The sequence below is a fragment of the Tursiops truncatus genome, chromosome 8, assembly GCF_011762595.2.
Source record: "Tursiops truncatus isolate mTurTru1 chromosome 8, mTurTru1.mat.Y, whole genome shotgun sequence".
NCBI lineage: Eukaryota > Metazoa > Chordata > Mammalia > Artiodactyla > Delphinidae > Tursiops > Tursiops truncatus.
The window spans coordinates 92,564,811-92,577,179 of record NC_047041.1 but is presented as its reverse complement, the minus strand read 5'-3'; positions in this window follow the sequence as shown (position 1 = coordinate 92,577,179).

The following is a 12,369-nucleotide window of genomic DNA, read 5'->3' as shown; positions in this document are numbered from 1 at the left end:
ACCAAATAAAATCCTTATGTCTGATGAAATTGTTCTTAATCTTTGGGGCCCAGAGACCCCTCCACCACCTCCTCCTCCCACTAGGCTTGCTTACTGCTTTGGGCCTGCATGCTCTGCTTTTAAGCACAGATGATTTCAAGGGCGACAAGATCCACCTTGCCCTTTCCAAGGGGATCTCCCCCAGCTGCTCTCATTACCTAAAATGGCCTTTCTTTTTAAAAAATTTTCTTTAATTTATTGCTTTACTTTTAACTGAGGTAACAATGGTTTATAACATTGTATGTTTCATGGGTACAACATTATATTTCAACATCTGCACACACTACAGCGTGCTCACCACCAGAAGTTTAGTTTCCATCTGTCATCACCCAGTTGATCCCCTTTACTCGTACCCCACCTCCATCCTTCCCCTCTAATAACCATTACTCTGTTCTCTGTGTTTGTTTAGTTTGGTTTGTTCATTTATTTTCGTTTTTTTTTTATATTCCACCTATGAGTGAAATCATACAGTATTTGTCTTTCTCCATCTGACTTATCTCACTTTGCATAATACCCTCAAGGTCCATCCATGTTATCACAAACGGCAAGATTTCATTTTTTATGGCTGAGTAGTATTCCATAGTATACCTATACCAGATCTTCTTTATCCATTCATCCATTGATGGGACTTAGGTTGTTTCCATATCCTGACTATTGTAAATAATCCTGTGATGAACATAAGGGTGCATGTATCTTTTCAAATTAGTGTCTCGGTATTCTTTAGATAAACACCCAGAAGTGGAATGTAAATTAGTGCAAAACATTTGTGGAAAACATAGTGGAAAACATTATGGAGATTAAAAATTTCAGAGTAAAATGGACTCTTCTTTGCACCATTACAGAGAGAGGCTCAGCAATGCCCACACCTGGGAGAACCACAGTTTGGAGGCCTGGTTCTCAAACTTTGAAGGTCTTGGCGTCACCTGGAGGGCTCATAAAGGGCAGGAGGCTCTTGGAAGTGGGCGAGGGCCGGGGCCTGAGTAGTATCTTGAGACCACCAGGTGATTTGGATACTTAGCAATGTCTGAGAACCACTGGAGCAAGGGAACCTCAATTAAAGCACAAATGAGCTACTAACCTTTCCCGTTTCTGGGGAGGTCACAGTTGAGAGCAGGCTGCAGTGGGTTAACCTCAGGCAGGAAGGGCAGCTTGACTAGGAAGCACTGGAGTGATTGCCAGGAGGGCTGGTCCCAATCCCCCTAGCCCTACCTGACTCGACTGTGTGTGTCCTTGGCAAACCCACTCAGCCTTTCGGGGTCTTCAGTGTCTCTTTGTTAAAGGGGGAGGTCATGAAAACTACCTCACAAAGGGCGATGGGAATGGCCTAGGTGAACGAGCTTCCTGGTCTGCCTTCCCTGAGGGTCGACAAACAGAAGCAAGGCCAAAAGCAGCTTGTGGTTCAAGAATACCCTGTCTTGTGCCTGTCCTCCAACTTCAGTGGGTTCTTGTTTAAAATGCAGGTGCCTGGGCTCCACTAAGGGATTTCGATCCAGTAGGTCTATAATTGGGCTCAGGAGTCTGCATTTTAAAACAAACATGGCAGGTGATTCTGAATTCCTCTTGGAGAGACGCTGTCCTCATGGACTCCACACTGAGAGGACGCATGAGCAGTGGGCAGGCACTTTACCGAGAGCGTTAGGACCTCACATATTCCACAGCCTGGCCTGCACTGACGACCCATCTCTTCTGTCATTTATTTGTTCATTCCCCACTCAAAAAAACAATTCACTGGGCACCTATCATGTACCAAGCCCTGTGTTAGACCGTGAGACTATCAAAATAAAGGAAAAGTTCCCCGATTTCAAGGAGTCCCAGAATACATTTTCCAATGGAAAAGTCTGATCTTTGCTCAAGATCCTTCAGTGGCTCCCCTTCCTCTTACAGGGGTTATAAACCCAAATGCCTTCAAGGACACAATGGTAACAAATGTGCAAAGCTGGCTTAAGGCAAAGGGGAGGACGGGGGAGACTGTTGACTAACAGAAGCCTGCATAACCCTCCTCTATGCCTTCAAGTTAAAAAAAAAAAAAAAAAAGGCAAGCACTGCCACGCAAAATGGTTTTACCAGTTGATTTCAGCCCTCGGCCATCAATTTGCAACCTCTGAATCCAAATTCTTTCGTGTGGCATACCAGACCTCTAGAATAATCAATCACAAATTTCTGCCTAGTCTCATTCTTTGCACCTCTCTTCCCCCACCACCAACAGCCCCAAAACACTGAACCTCCTGTATCGCTCCCAGCACACCATCATCTCTCATTCCTCCAGGCCTTTGCATGTGCTGTTGCCTCCACTCAGAGAGCACTTTCACAAAGCTACCCACTTGGCAGACTCCTGCTTCTCCTTCAGGTCTATGCCTGCATGTCACCTCCTCCAAGGAAACTTCCTCCCTGACTCCTTAGGCAGGTTTAGGGGCCCCAACCTATATCCCCAGGCTCTTTGCTCATGCCTACAGTATAAAGCACAGCAGTGCCTCAAAGCCTTTGCTCTAGCTGGGTTCCAATGCCTGGACTGCTCTGCCCCCAGATACCTGCTCGGCTCCCTTTCTCACCTCCTACGACTCTGCATAAATATCACCTTCTCTCGGAGGCCTATTATGACCACCTACCTCATTCTGCAACCTGCTTCCACCCCTGCCACACTGCAGTGCCCCCCATTCCACTTTTCATGTTTTATAGCACTTTTCTCCTTCACATGTACTCGATACTTGTTTATTATGTGCACTATTTTCAGTGCCCCCTTCTAAAACTTAAAGCTCATGAGAGCAAGGGTCTTTGCTTGTTTGCTTACTGTTTCTCAAATGGAAAGAATGGTGCTTGGCCCATAGGGGAGCTCAACCACATTTATGAATGAGTGAGCGAGTGGGTAAATTAATGAAGGAAGGAACGAACGAATGAACGAACGAATGTATACCATAATGCAATGGGTCCATTCTGGGCAGTAGCTTCTTAGGTTCCAAGGCACAGAGGTGGTTCTCGGTCAGTGTTTGTTGACGACTATTGGTAGCAATTCGATGAGTGACTGAGGACGGGAATGAAGGAACCAATCACCGCAGTCACCAGGTGACTGCTGACGGTGGAATGAAGACTTGCCCAGAAGGAAAACCCTCATTTCCCCCAACCTCCCGCGTTTCCCATCATCTGCCTGTGGGACGCCTGCGACCACAACAGCTGTAACATGCATTCGCCAAGAGGGGTCGCTAAACCCCTATTTTCCTTCCTGGCGCGGAAAACTCAGGGCAGGGGCCTCTGCAGACGCAGAGAAAGCGCGGACGGGAGGAAAGGTGGGCGAAGGCCCCGACCCCCTCCGAGAGCAGCCAGCGCCCCGGCCGCATGGCGCGCGCGCACGGAAGGCTGGGACCGAGCTCGCGCCGACTGCGGGGCCCGGACGAGCCCGGCAGTACAATCCCAACCTAACTCAGCACGACCTCTGCGCTCTTAGGGTCTCCTAGGATCTGTTTTTCAGATAGGACCCCAGGCTCAAAGAGGCTGGGTGCCTTCGCCAATGTCGCACAACTAGAAAACCTCAGGGGTAGGATTAGAATCCAGATGTGCTGAACGCTGTTGTTCCCTCGCTCCACTCCCCACTCCTCCCCAGCTCTTTCGGGCTGAAGCAGAGCAAGATTCCAAGTCCAGTGTCCGGCTTGGCCTCATTTAGAAGGCCCTTGAGTCCTCTTTCCTGGTGGGGAAAGCATGGAGGTAGGCAGTGGGAGGTGGGGAAAAGACCTAGTTCCTCCCCCAAGGACGCGGACCCAGCTGCCCTGAGCACCTGCCCTCCCTCACTCCCACCCTGGTTTGTATCACCCTTGCTCCCTTGATTTCAGTTCCCTGGACTTTGAAATAGCCACCTGGCCACATGCAAATTCACTTGGGAAAGAGGAGCCTGGCAAGCACAGAGGTGAAGACAAGAGGGGAGGAAACTGCAAAGGGTTCCCTGACCCATCTCAGAGATAGACAGCAGTGAAACTGAGGCCCAGAGAGGAGGTGACCTGAGAAAACCCTGGCCCATGCACACTTGTGGCCAGAACCTGAGAGTCCATAGTGATGGGCTCTCTTTGAGGACATGGATCCAGAGTTTCACATACTGGGCATCCCAACAATCGAATGAGGAAAGTGTCCTTGGTTCCATTTTATAGATGGGGAAACTGAGGCCCAGCAAGTTTTCCTCAGCCTTGTGCAAGTTCACGCTGCTGGCATTGGCCTGACTCCAGGCGTGTCTGAATCTCATGTGTTCTCTTCCTGGATTCCTGGGCCACAGCAATAGTACCCTAACGATTCCATTAGGTCTGGCCTGGTCTCCAGGTTGTATGAGGTGACCTGGAGTGGACACCCTGAGGAGCAGGAATGCCATAATGTCAGGATATGGTGGCTGTGACCCGCTCAACCCACCTTCCTCCATCAGGACCTGAAGAAGGTTGCCACTTGGTTGCCCTCTGGGGAACATTCTTCTTCCAACCAGTTACCCAGCAGGCCCTATTCTTCAAAGGGCACTGCAGGTGTTCCCTCCTCCAGAAAGCCTCTCTGACCACTCCAGCCCCTCAGAGCTCCAACGACTATCCTTCAAGGTTCTGAGCAGTTGTCTGCTTAGGCATTCTACGACCGGAGCACTCATCCCCAGCTGGATTGTAAAGACCTTGAAGAGAGAGACTAACTCTTTGTTTGTACCTCCCTTTAGCCTATGGGGGCTGAGCATACAGTAGGTGTCAAGGAGCTGCTTTTGTTTACTTATTTGCTGATTCCATGGGAAGACGGCTCTAAAAAGCAGCTCTGTGTTTCCAGGGAGTTTTTAACCGAATTTGAAAGTGACATCTGTGTCCTGTGGGATAACAGAGAGGAAAGAATTATCACTATTCATTCATTCAACAAACACTTAATGAGCCACTGCCATGTGCTAGACACCGTTCTAGGCACTGGTGTCACAGAAGGCAACAAAAAGGGGCAGACCTCTTGTAATTTACCTTCTGAAACAGGTGACAGAAAATGAACAACGTATATAAACCAACAGAATTGGATAAGTGCTATAAGGAAAATGCAAGTTGGGCAGGGGATTAAGAGCAAGAAGGAATGCTCTTTGGACAGGGTAATTAGGCAAAGACCCTCAGGAACTGAAAGAGAGTCTGCATGGATCTCTGGGGGAATAGCTCCAGGCAAAGGGAACGGCAAGTGCAGAGGCCCTGAGGTGAGAACTTGTATTTGCTGACTTTGAGGAAAGGATCTCACAAGGTTTGGTGAACCTTGATGAGGATTTAGGCTTTTATTCTGAGCACATGGGAAGACAGTACAGATCTTCTTGAGCTCGTATCTGGGTGACTAACTGCCTTGTGGGGCTGACTGGAGGTTCCCAAACCAGTCAGGACACCGGGGGGGCTGTGTGAGGTCCACTCCTGGCTTGGATTCACTTGTTCTCAATGCTAGAGTAGAACACTTTTGCTCCCTGAAAGCCTGAGGTCTTCATCTGGGATTCCTGGAGCCCCAGGACAATATTCTCAACCAGGGTCCACGTCGGAGTCCCCTGGGAAGCTTTTCCCCAAACCAGTGCCAAGTTCCACCTCTGCCTCGCTGACCCAGAGACTCTGGGGTGGACCATGGGGATGAATGCCACTCGTTAAGAGCCCGTTGTCTACCCGTGAATACGTGATGTTTCTCCACTTACTGAGATCTTTAGTTTACTGCAGCAATGTTTTATAGCTTTCAGAGATACATTTTGCATTTCTCTTGTTGACTTTGTTCTTATGTATTTTATTCTTTTGGATGCTATTGTGAGTGGAATTGTTTTCTTAATTTCATTTTCAGATTGTTCATTGCAAATGTATAGAAATACAATCGAGTTTGGTATATTGAAGAAAAAAAAAAAAAGAACCCACTGTCTGGGACTTCCCTGGCGGTCCAGTGGTTAAGACTCCACGCTTCCACTGAAGAGGGCACGGGTTCGATCCCTGGTCTGGGAACTAAGACCCCCGCATGTGTGCCGTGGCCGAGAAAAACAACAACGCTGTCTTAGAGGGGCTGGGGATGGGCCTCGGGACCTCTCATCCCACTCCGAATCTTCTCTGCAAGTACATTTGGTGTTATAGGAATGATGAGGACCAGGCTTTCATCAGAATCCCCCAAAGATGAAGAATCATATTCTAAGGCAAACAGAGTAGGTCTGTGAGGGAAAGCACGATTACGGCCCACTGCCCCCTTCACCCTCCCATTCGTTCCCTCCCCAGCCTCCTGCCCCCGCTACCCCACCTGCCAATGCCTTTTCCTCTGGCTTCTCCATCTCATTACTTTGCCTTGATCTATTTCGATGGCAGCATCTCCCTTCCTTCCAGTACTTAGTATGCTGCCAGCATTCAATACCTCTTCAAATATGAATAAGCTGTTCTCCTTACCAGAGCTGTGGCTCAGTTAAGTCAGTCTTTTCTGGGCGCTTTCTGTTTGCTTTTCCCCAGCGTCTTTCTGCTTCAGCTGTCAAAGAGGAGTTTGTTCCAGCCACCCCCCTCTCCCTCTGCCCAAGACCCAGGATACTGCTCAGGGCACAAAGAAAAGGGTTTTGTTACATTATCCATGGACACTATCTACTCCTGTCACCCACACTTCAAAGCCAAGGGGCCCCCTTCAGGAGCCCTGGTCCTGGGAGGGAGACTGAGTGTCCTCAGCCCTGGGGGTGCTGGGGGAGAGCAGGCAGGAGATGGCAACCATGGGGTGACTGGGTGGCCTTGCTCCCCGGGGGGAAGGTGCTGTCTGGCTTTGGCAGGCTCTGAACTCATCCGCTTGTTGTCTGGGCCTTGTTGGTTGCTGTGATCCCCTGAAATGTCCCTTTCTCTGAGTGAGGTATGGTGCGGTGTGGTGTGACCTATATGGAGTGGTTGTCAAGAGTCTGGGTGTCAAGTCACAAGTTCGAATCCCAGCTCAGCCACTTAGAAACTGTGTGGCTGTAAGTAAGTTATTAAGCATCTCTGGACAGCAATTCCTCATCTGTGAAGAGAGGTGAGGGAAGAGGGATGGATAGCATTATGTGAAATAATGAATATAAATTTGAGCCTCTCCCTGCCAAATTCTGCCCAGCCGTCCACCACACCATTCCTCCCCCGATCATCTCAACTTTCATTCTTTCAGTCCATGTTTACTGAGGCCTACTGTGCGCTCGCCAGTCTCCCAAGACTGAAGTCATTACACGGAATGTTCTGGAAGGAGCTGACTCCTCTCACTCTCCCCCGGGAGACCTAGAGATGATGGGTTGAGAGTTTCCACAGGACATTTTCTCCCAGTTACTCCACAGTTGTGAGTTCCTTCCCACTGGGAATCTTCTTGGCAGGAAGTCTTCTCCTCGTCCCCCGGGAGGCCTGCTCTGACCTACTGGGCTTCTGTTGACCTGCGTCTTCCCCCGAACCCAGAATCTACAAAGTTGGGCTCCAGCACTTCCCTTCTTCCTGGGAATCCTTGGGCAGGGACAAGACCCAAGTGTCCCCTCTCCAATCAGCCCACTCTGCTAAGTTCTCCTCAGAGCCAGAGCGGACACCTTCACCCCAGAGCCTTTCAGAGGGAGGTTTCATCCCGTCAGTCACTGTGTCCTGGGCACATATATAGAGGCGGACCAGACACTGTGCTGAGCACTTAGCAACATCATCCTGTCACACACACCCCACCCCCACCCCCGTAGCCCTGTGGCAGCCTGTAACACTGGTGACCACAATGAATGCCCTTGTGTAGTGCCCCCTCCCCCACCGTGCCGACTCTGGGCGTGGCCATGCGTCACGAGTCAGCCAATGAGACATTAGCCCACATGATGCAAACAGAGGCTTGACAAATGCTTGGCCCCTGGGGCTTGTCCTCTTGGACCGCTTGCCCTTTGAAGCCAGCCGCCATGCTGCACAGAAGTTCAGGCCGGGCTGTGGAGTGATGACGAGCCTTGTGGAGGGAGCACCTGGAGGGTGAGATGCCACCCTGCACATTCCAGCCCCCCGACTGAGCCCCACTGACCCACAGAATTGTGAGAGAGAATAAATCAGTGTTGTTTTAAGCTATTATTATCATCCGCATTTTACAGATGGTGAATCTGAGCTTCGGAGAGCATGAGTATGTTTCCCAAGTCTGCCTACTGAGTGAGCAAATGTGGTAAAAGTGAACCACTTGGATCTCCCGCTGAGGGAGCCGAGTGGACCACAGCCCAGCTCTGTCCCGCCGGGCCCACCATCGCATCCTCACTGAGGCAGGCTTCCCGTTCCCTGCAGGCTGCGCCCAGCCTGTGATGGGCCGTGGCAGGGGGACTGGCACAGGCCTGGTCCTAGGAGGTGCGGGCTTCCCCCCTCAGCCTACTTTAGCTCCAGGACTCCCCATCACGGGGCTGAGCTTTTTTGGGAACCGTGTTGCGATCTAAGACTCTTCCTGCCTCGGGCCCCTTCCTTCTTTCTTCTCTACCAGGACCACAGCCCCAAGGCTCTCCCACCCACTCCTGTTCCCTCCCGTTTATCCTTCACAGGTGTTTCCTCCAATTAATACATTGCGTTTTGAATCCCATTTTGGCGTCTGCTTCTCAGAGGACATGAACTAACACGTTGGAAAGCTGAGATTCGAACACGTGGAACCTCGGCCCGATGCCTCCTTTTGTTTCTGTCCAGATGCTTTTCCTCTCAGGAAGAAAAGGCATCTTCAAAGATCGCCACCCTCCAGACCTCAGAAGCTCTAAGGCCACAGAAGAGGGAAACTCCAAGGATAAGGAAAACAAGGTGCAGGAACCGCCACAGACGTGCCTGGGGGAGGCAGACAGACACCTGGCTCTTCAGGAACTGACATGACCCGGGAGCCTCCACAGAAGGAATGATGGAGACAGGGAGGGGGGCTGGGGTGACAAGGTAGCATTTATTCTCGTCTCTGCCCAAGCCCTTTACACACAGCATCTCACTGCACCCTCTCCAATGCCCATAAAGCCAGTATTACAACCCTAACTTTACAAGTGAAGACATGAGGCCCAGAGAGGTGAAGCCACTTGCCTCAAGTCACACAGCTACCACGTGGCAGGGCTGAGACTTAAATCCAGGTGGAGGGAAGCTGAATGGTCAGGTGCTTCCCAAATCCTGGGTGTGAATCCCTGCTCTTTCATGTGTTCCAGGAAGACCTTGAGCAAGTTACCTAACCTCTCTGAGTCACAGTTTCCCCAAACTTGGACACTAATTATCCCTTTTTCCTAGAGACCCTGTAAGCATAACGAGTGGAGTCTGGAGCTAGTGGGTGTTCAATACATATTAGTTCTGCCCCTACACCCACACCCCCGCCTCTAGGCCAGCCAGTTTTCCATTACACCACACTATTTCCGTTCTGCTATTGACACAAATGAGATAAGCACTTTTTTGAAAATCCCAAACCCCAGGCTGATCACAGTTGCACAAGGGTCGATATCCAGACCTGATTCACGATGTGGTGTTGCCTTTATTCCTATAAGAAAACAACACACCAACAAACTGAAACCTTGATAAATGAGCAAGGGACAAACAAAAATCAGAGGCTTCCAGCCAGGACCCAAAAAAATCCCCTGGATTCTTTCCCCATGAGGGGAGGTTTTCCATAGGGACACAGCCACGTGCTTTGGCTCGGGGACCACGCTGCTTTCTCCTTGAGAAAGCTCCTGGGATAAAAATAGCTAAGCATCAGGCAGCCCCTTCTGGGGCTTGGAGACGAGGAGGGAAGGGATGGAAGGAGGGGGCCTTGGCTCCCCAACGCCTGTGTCCTTGAGAAACAGGAGGAGGAGGGGGCTGTGCAATTTGGGGTCCGAGGGGAGGTGGGGAGAAGAGCTTCCTGGCGAAGGGGAGGAAGAAATTGTCGGGTCAGGCCTCCCCTGATTCATGGAGCCCAAGAATCCTAAGGAAATACTGCTTGGGGAGCAAGAAAACAAAGTGGCGGGGCTAGACTTTGCTAGCCCAGGAGGAGCGAGGCCACCGCGCCCGCCACCGAGCAAGAAAGACCGGGAGGGGCCCCTTCGTACATAAAAAGAACAGAAACAGAAACAAGGCCCCGGGGACCCTGGTTTGAGTGTCTGAAATGAATCCAAGCCAATGGAACCACTTCCAAGAGGCCCGCGTTCCGCAAAAGTTGTCCCCTTGCCCTTTCCGTCCCTGCCCCAGTGGCCCCAGCTTAGACTCCATCCTCCTTCCTAAGTGGTCCCTTGGTGAGCCCAAGATCTAACGCTCCTCTGGAGGGCCAGCTCGCCAAGCCATAGGACAAGCCTGCAGGTAGAGTTGGGGGAGCCTAAGGAGCTTAGGATCATGGGCTCTTTGAAAGTAAGAAGAATCTTCAAGATTGTCGAGTCCCTTATTTAGGCCTCATTGTGCAGTTGGGGCATCTGAAGTCCAAAGAAGACAAGCAGCTTGTCCAAGTCACACAGCAAGTCTCCTGACGCTGCTGTGCTGCAGAGCTGCCAGTGACCCCTTCTGCCCAGAATGTCATTCGTCCAACAAGTATGACTGAGCACCAGTTATTCACCAAGCACTGTCACGGGCAGGTGGGTGCGCAAGGTGGGAGACGACTGCTTTATGCCAGGTATACCACGGAAAACCCCTCTGATAATGTGACATTTGAGCAGAGACTTGGAGGCAGTGAAGGGGGAGCCGTGAGGATATCCAGTAGAGCATTCCAGGCAGAGGGAACAGTGAGTGCAAAGGCCCTGGGGCTTAGTGTGTCCAAGGACCAGCAAGAGGCTGGATGGCTGGAGTGGAGTATTTGGGGATGAGGTCAGAGATGGAACAGGTGGGCTCTGTAGGCCACTGGAAGAAGCTTGACTTCCCCACAGTGTGGCAGGAAGCCTTTGCAGGGTTTTAAGCAAGACTTGATCTGATTTAGCATATGAAAGGATCCCTCTATCATGTGGGGAAAACGCTGCTGTAGAGGGTCAAGGGTGGGACCAGATAGGAGGACACTGCAGTAACCCTAGGGTGAGGTGGTCATACGTGGCTAAGGGTGTGAGGATGGTGAGAAGTGGTTGGATGCTGGGTAGAAATCAAGGTCACGGGATTTGCTGCTTGATCAGACATGGGGCGGGAGGGGAAGAAAGGCATCAAGGATGATGCAGGGCCTCATGGCAAGATAGACTTGCCATTTACTGAAGCCAGGAAACCATGGAAGGAGTAAATCTGAGGGGAAGATCAGGACTGTGTGTGTGGATCCAGCCTCAGATCAGAATCGGTTCCCTGAGGCCTTCACTGATCATCTGGTGCATTTAGTCTGGAACAGCCCACATCCAAGTTCAGCCCCAGGCTGTGTGGCAGGAACAGCCTAAGTCAAGGCTATGTCACATTCCACTGCCTCAAATTCACTCATACCACATCTCCACACCCTGGCCCAGCCTGAACACACTTGTCCCAATGGACTCATCCGTTCTGAAAATACTCTTTAAACAAATTCTTTCATTTCTCTACTACTTTACAGAGTATGAAACATTCTTCCCTGTATTATTCCACATGACCCTCATCACAAGCCTATGAGATATGTGGAGCAGGCATTATTATTCCAATTTTTACAGATGAGGAAACTGAGGCACAGGAAGGCTAAGTGCTTCAGGCAAGGCTGCACAACCACACAATCCAGGAGTTCGAGGTAGAAGCCGTGTCCGCTGCCCCCCCCCCCCCCGCCCGCCCGGGGCAAGACCCCCTTGAGCCACACTCTCCGTTCAATTGAGGATGACTTTTAGAGCAGCTGTGATGAATTTGGTCTGTGGCTGAACTGGCCAGTGCAGTAGCAACTAACCATGCATGGCTGTTTAAATTCAAATTAAAATAATTAAAATTAATACAATTAATCAAAAAATACACTGCAAAAATATTTTTTAAATACAATAAGTTTAACAATTTTAATTTCTCAGTCTCACTAGCCACATTTCAAGTGCTTGATGTGGTTGGTGGCTGCCATAATGGACAGCACAGATAGTAGAACATTTCCATTATCACAGAGAATTCTATCAGACAGTGCTATTCTGACGACCCTTCTTGCCCTCCCCAATGTAATTCCCAATGTCAGAGTGGAGGGCTTATGGGTAGTATGTGGTGTCATGCCAATTTCCATCATTCCCAGCTTTTGCCCTGACAACATACCACATGAACCATATCTTACTTAATAATTGTTTTTAGAATGACTAACTTTTAAAAGTTAGATATTGATTTATGCCTCATCCTAAGCACAAAGACATGGGTTGGGTGTACAAATTATACATACACACAAACATGCAATGACAGTGGTTGAATGCTTGTCTGTACGTTACCTCAAATCATCTCATGATTGAGAAACACTGGTAGAGAGACATGGGCTTTGGAAGCAGAAAAAGACTTCACCCTTTAACCAGCTATGTGCCCTTAAGCA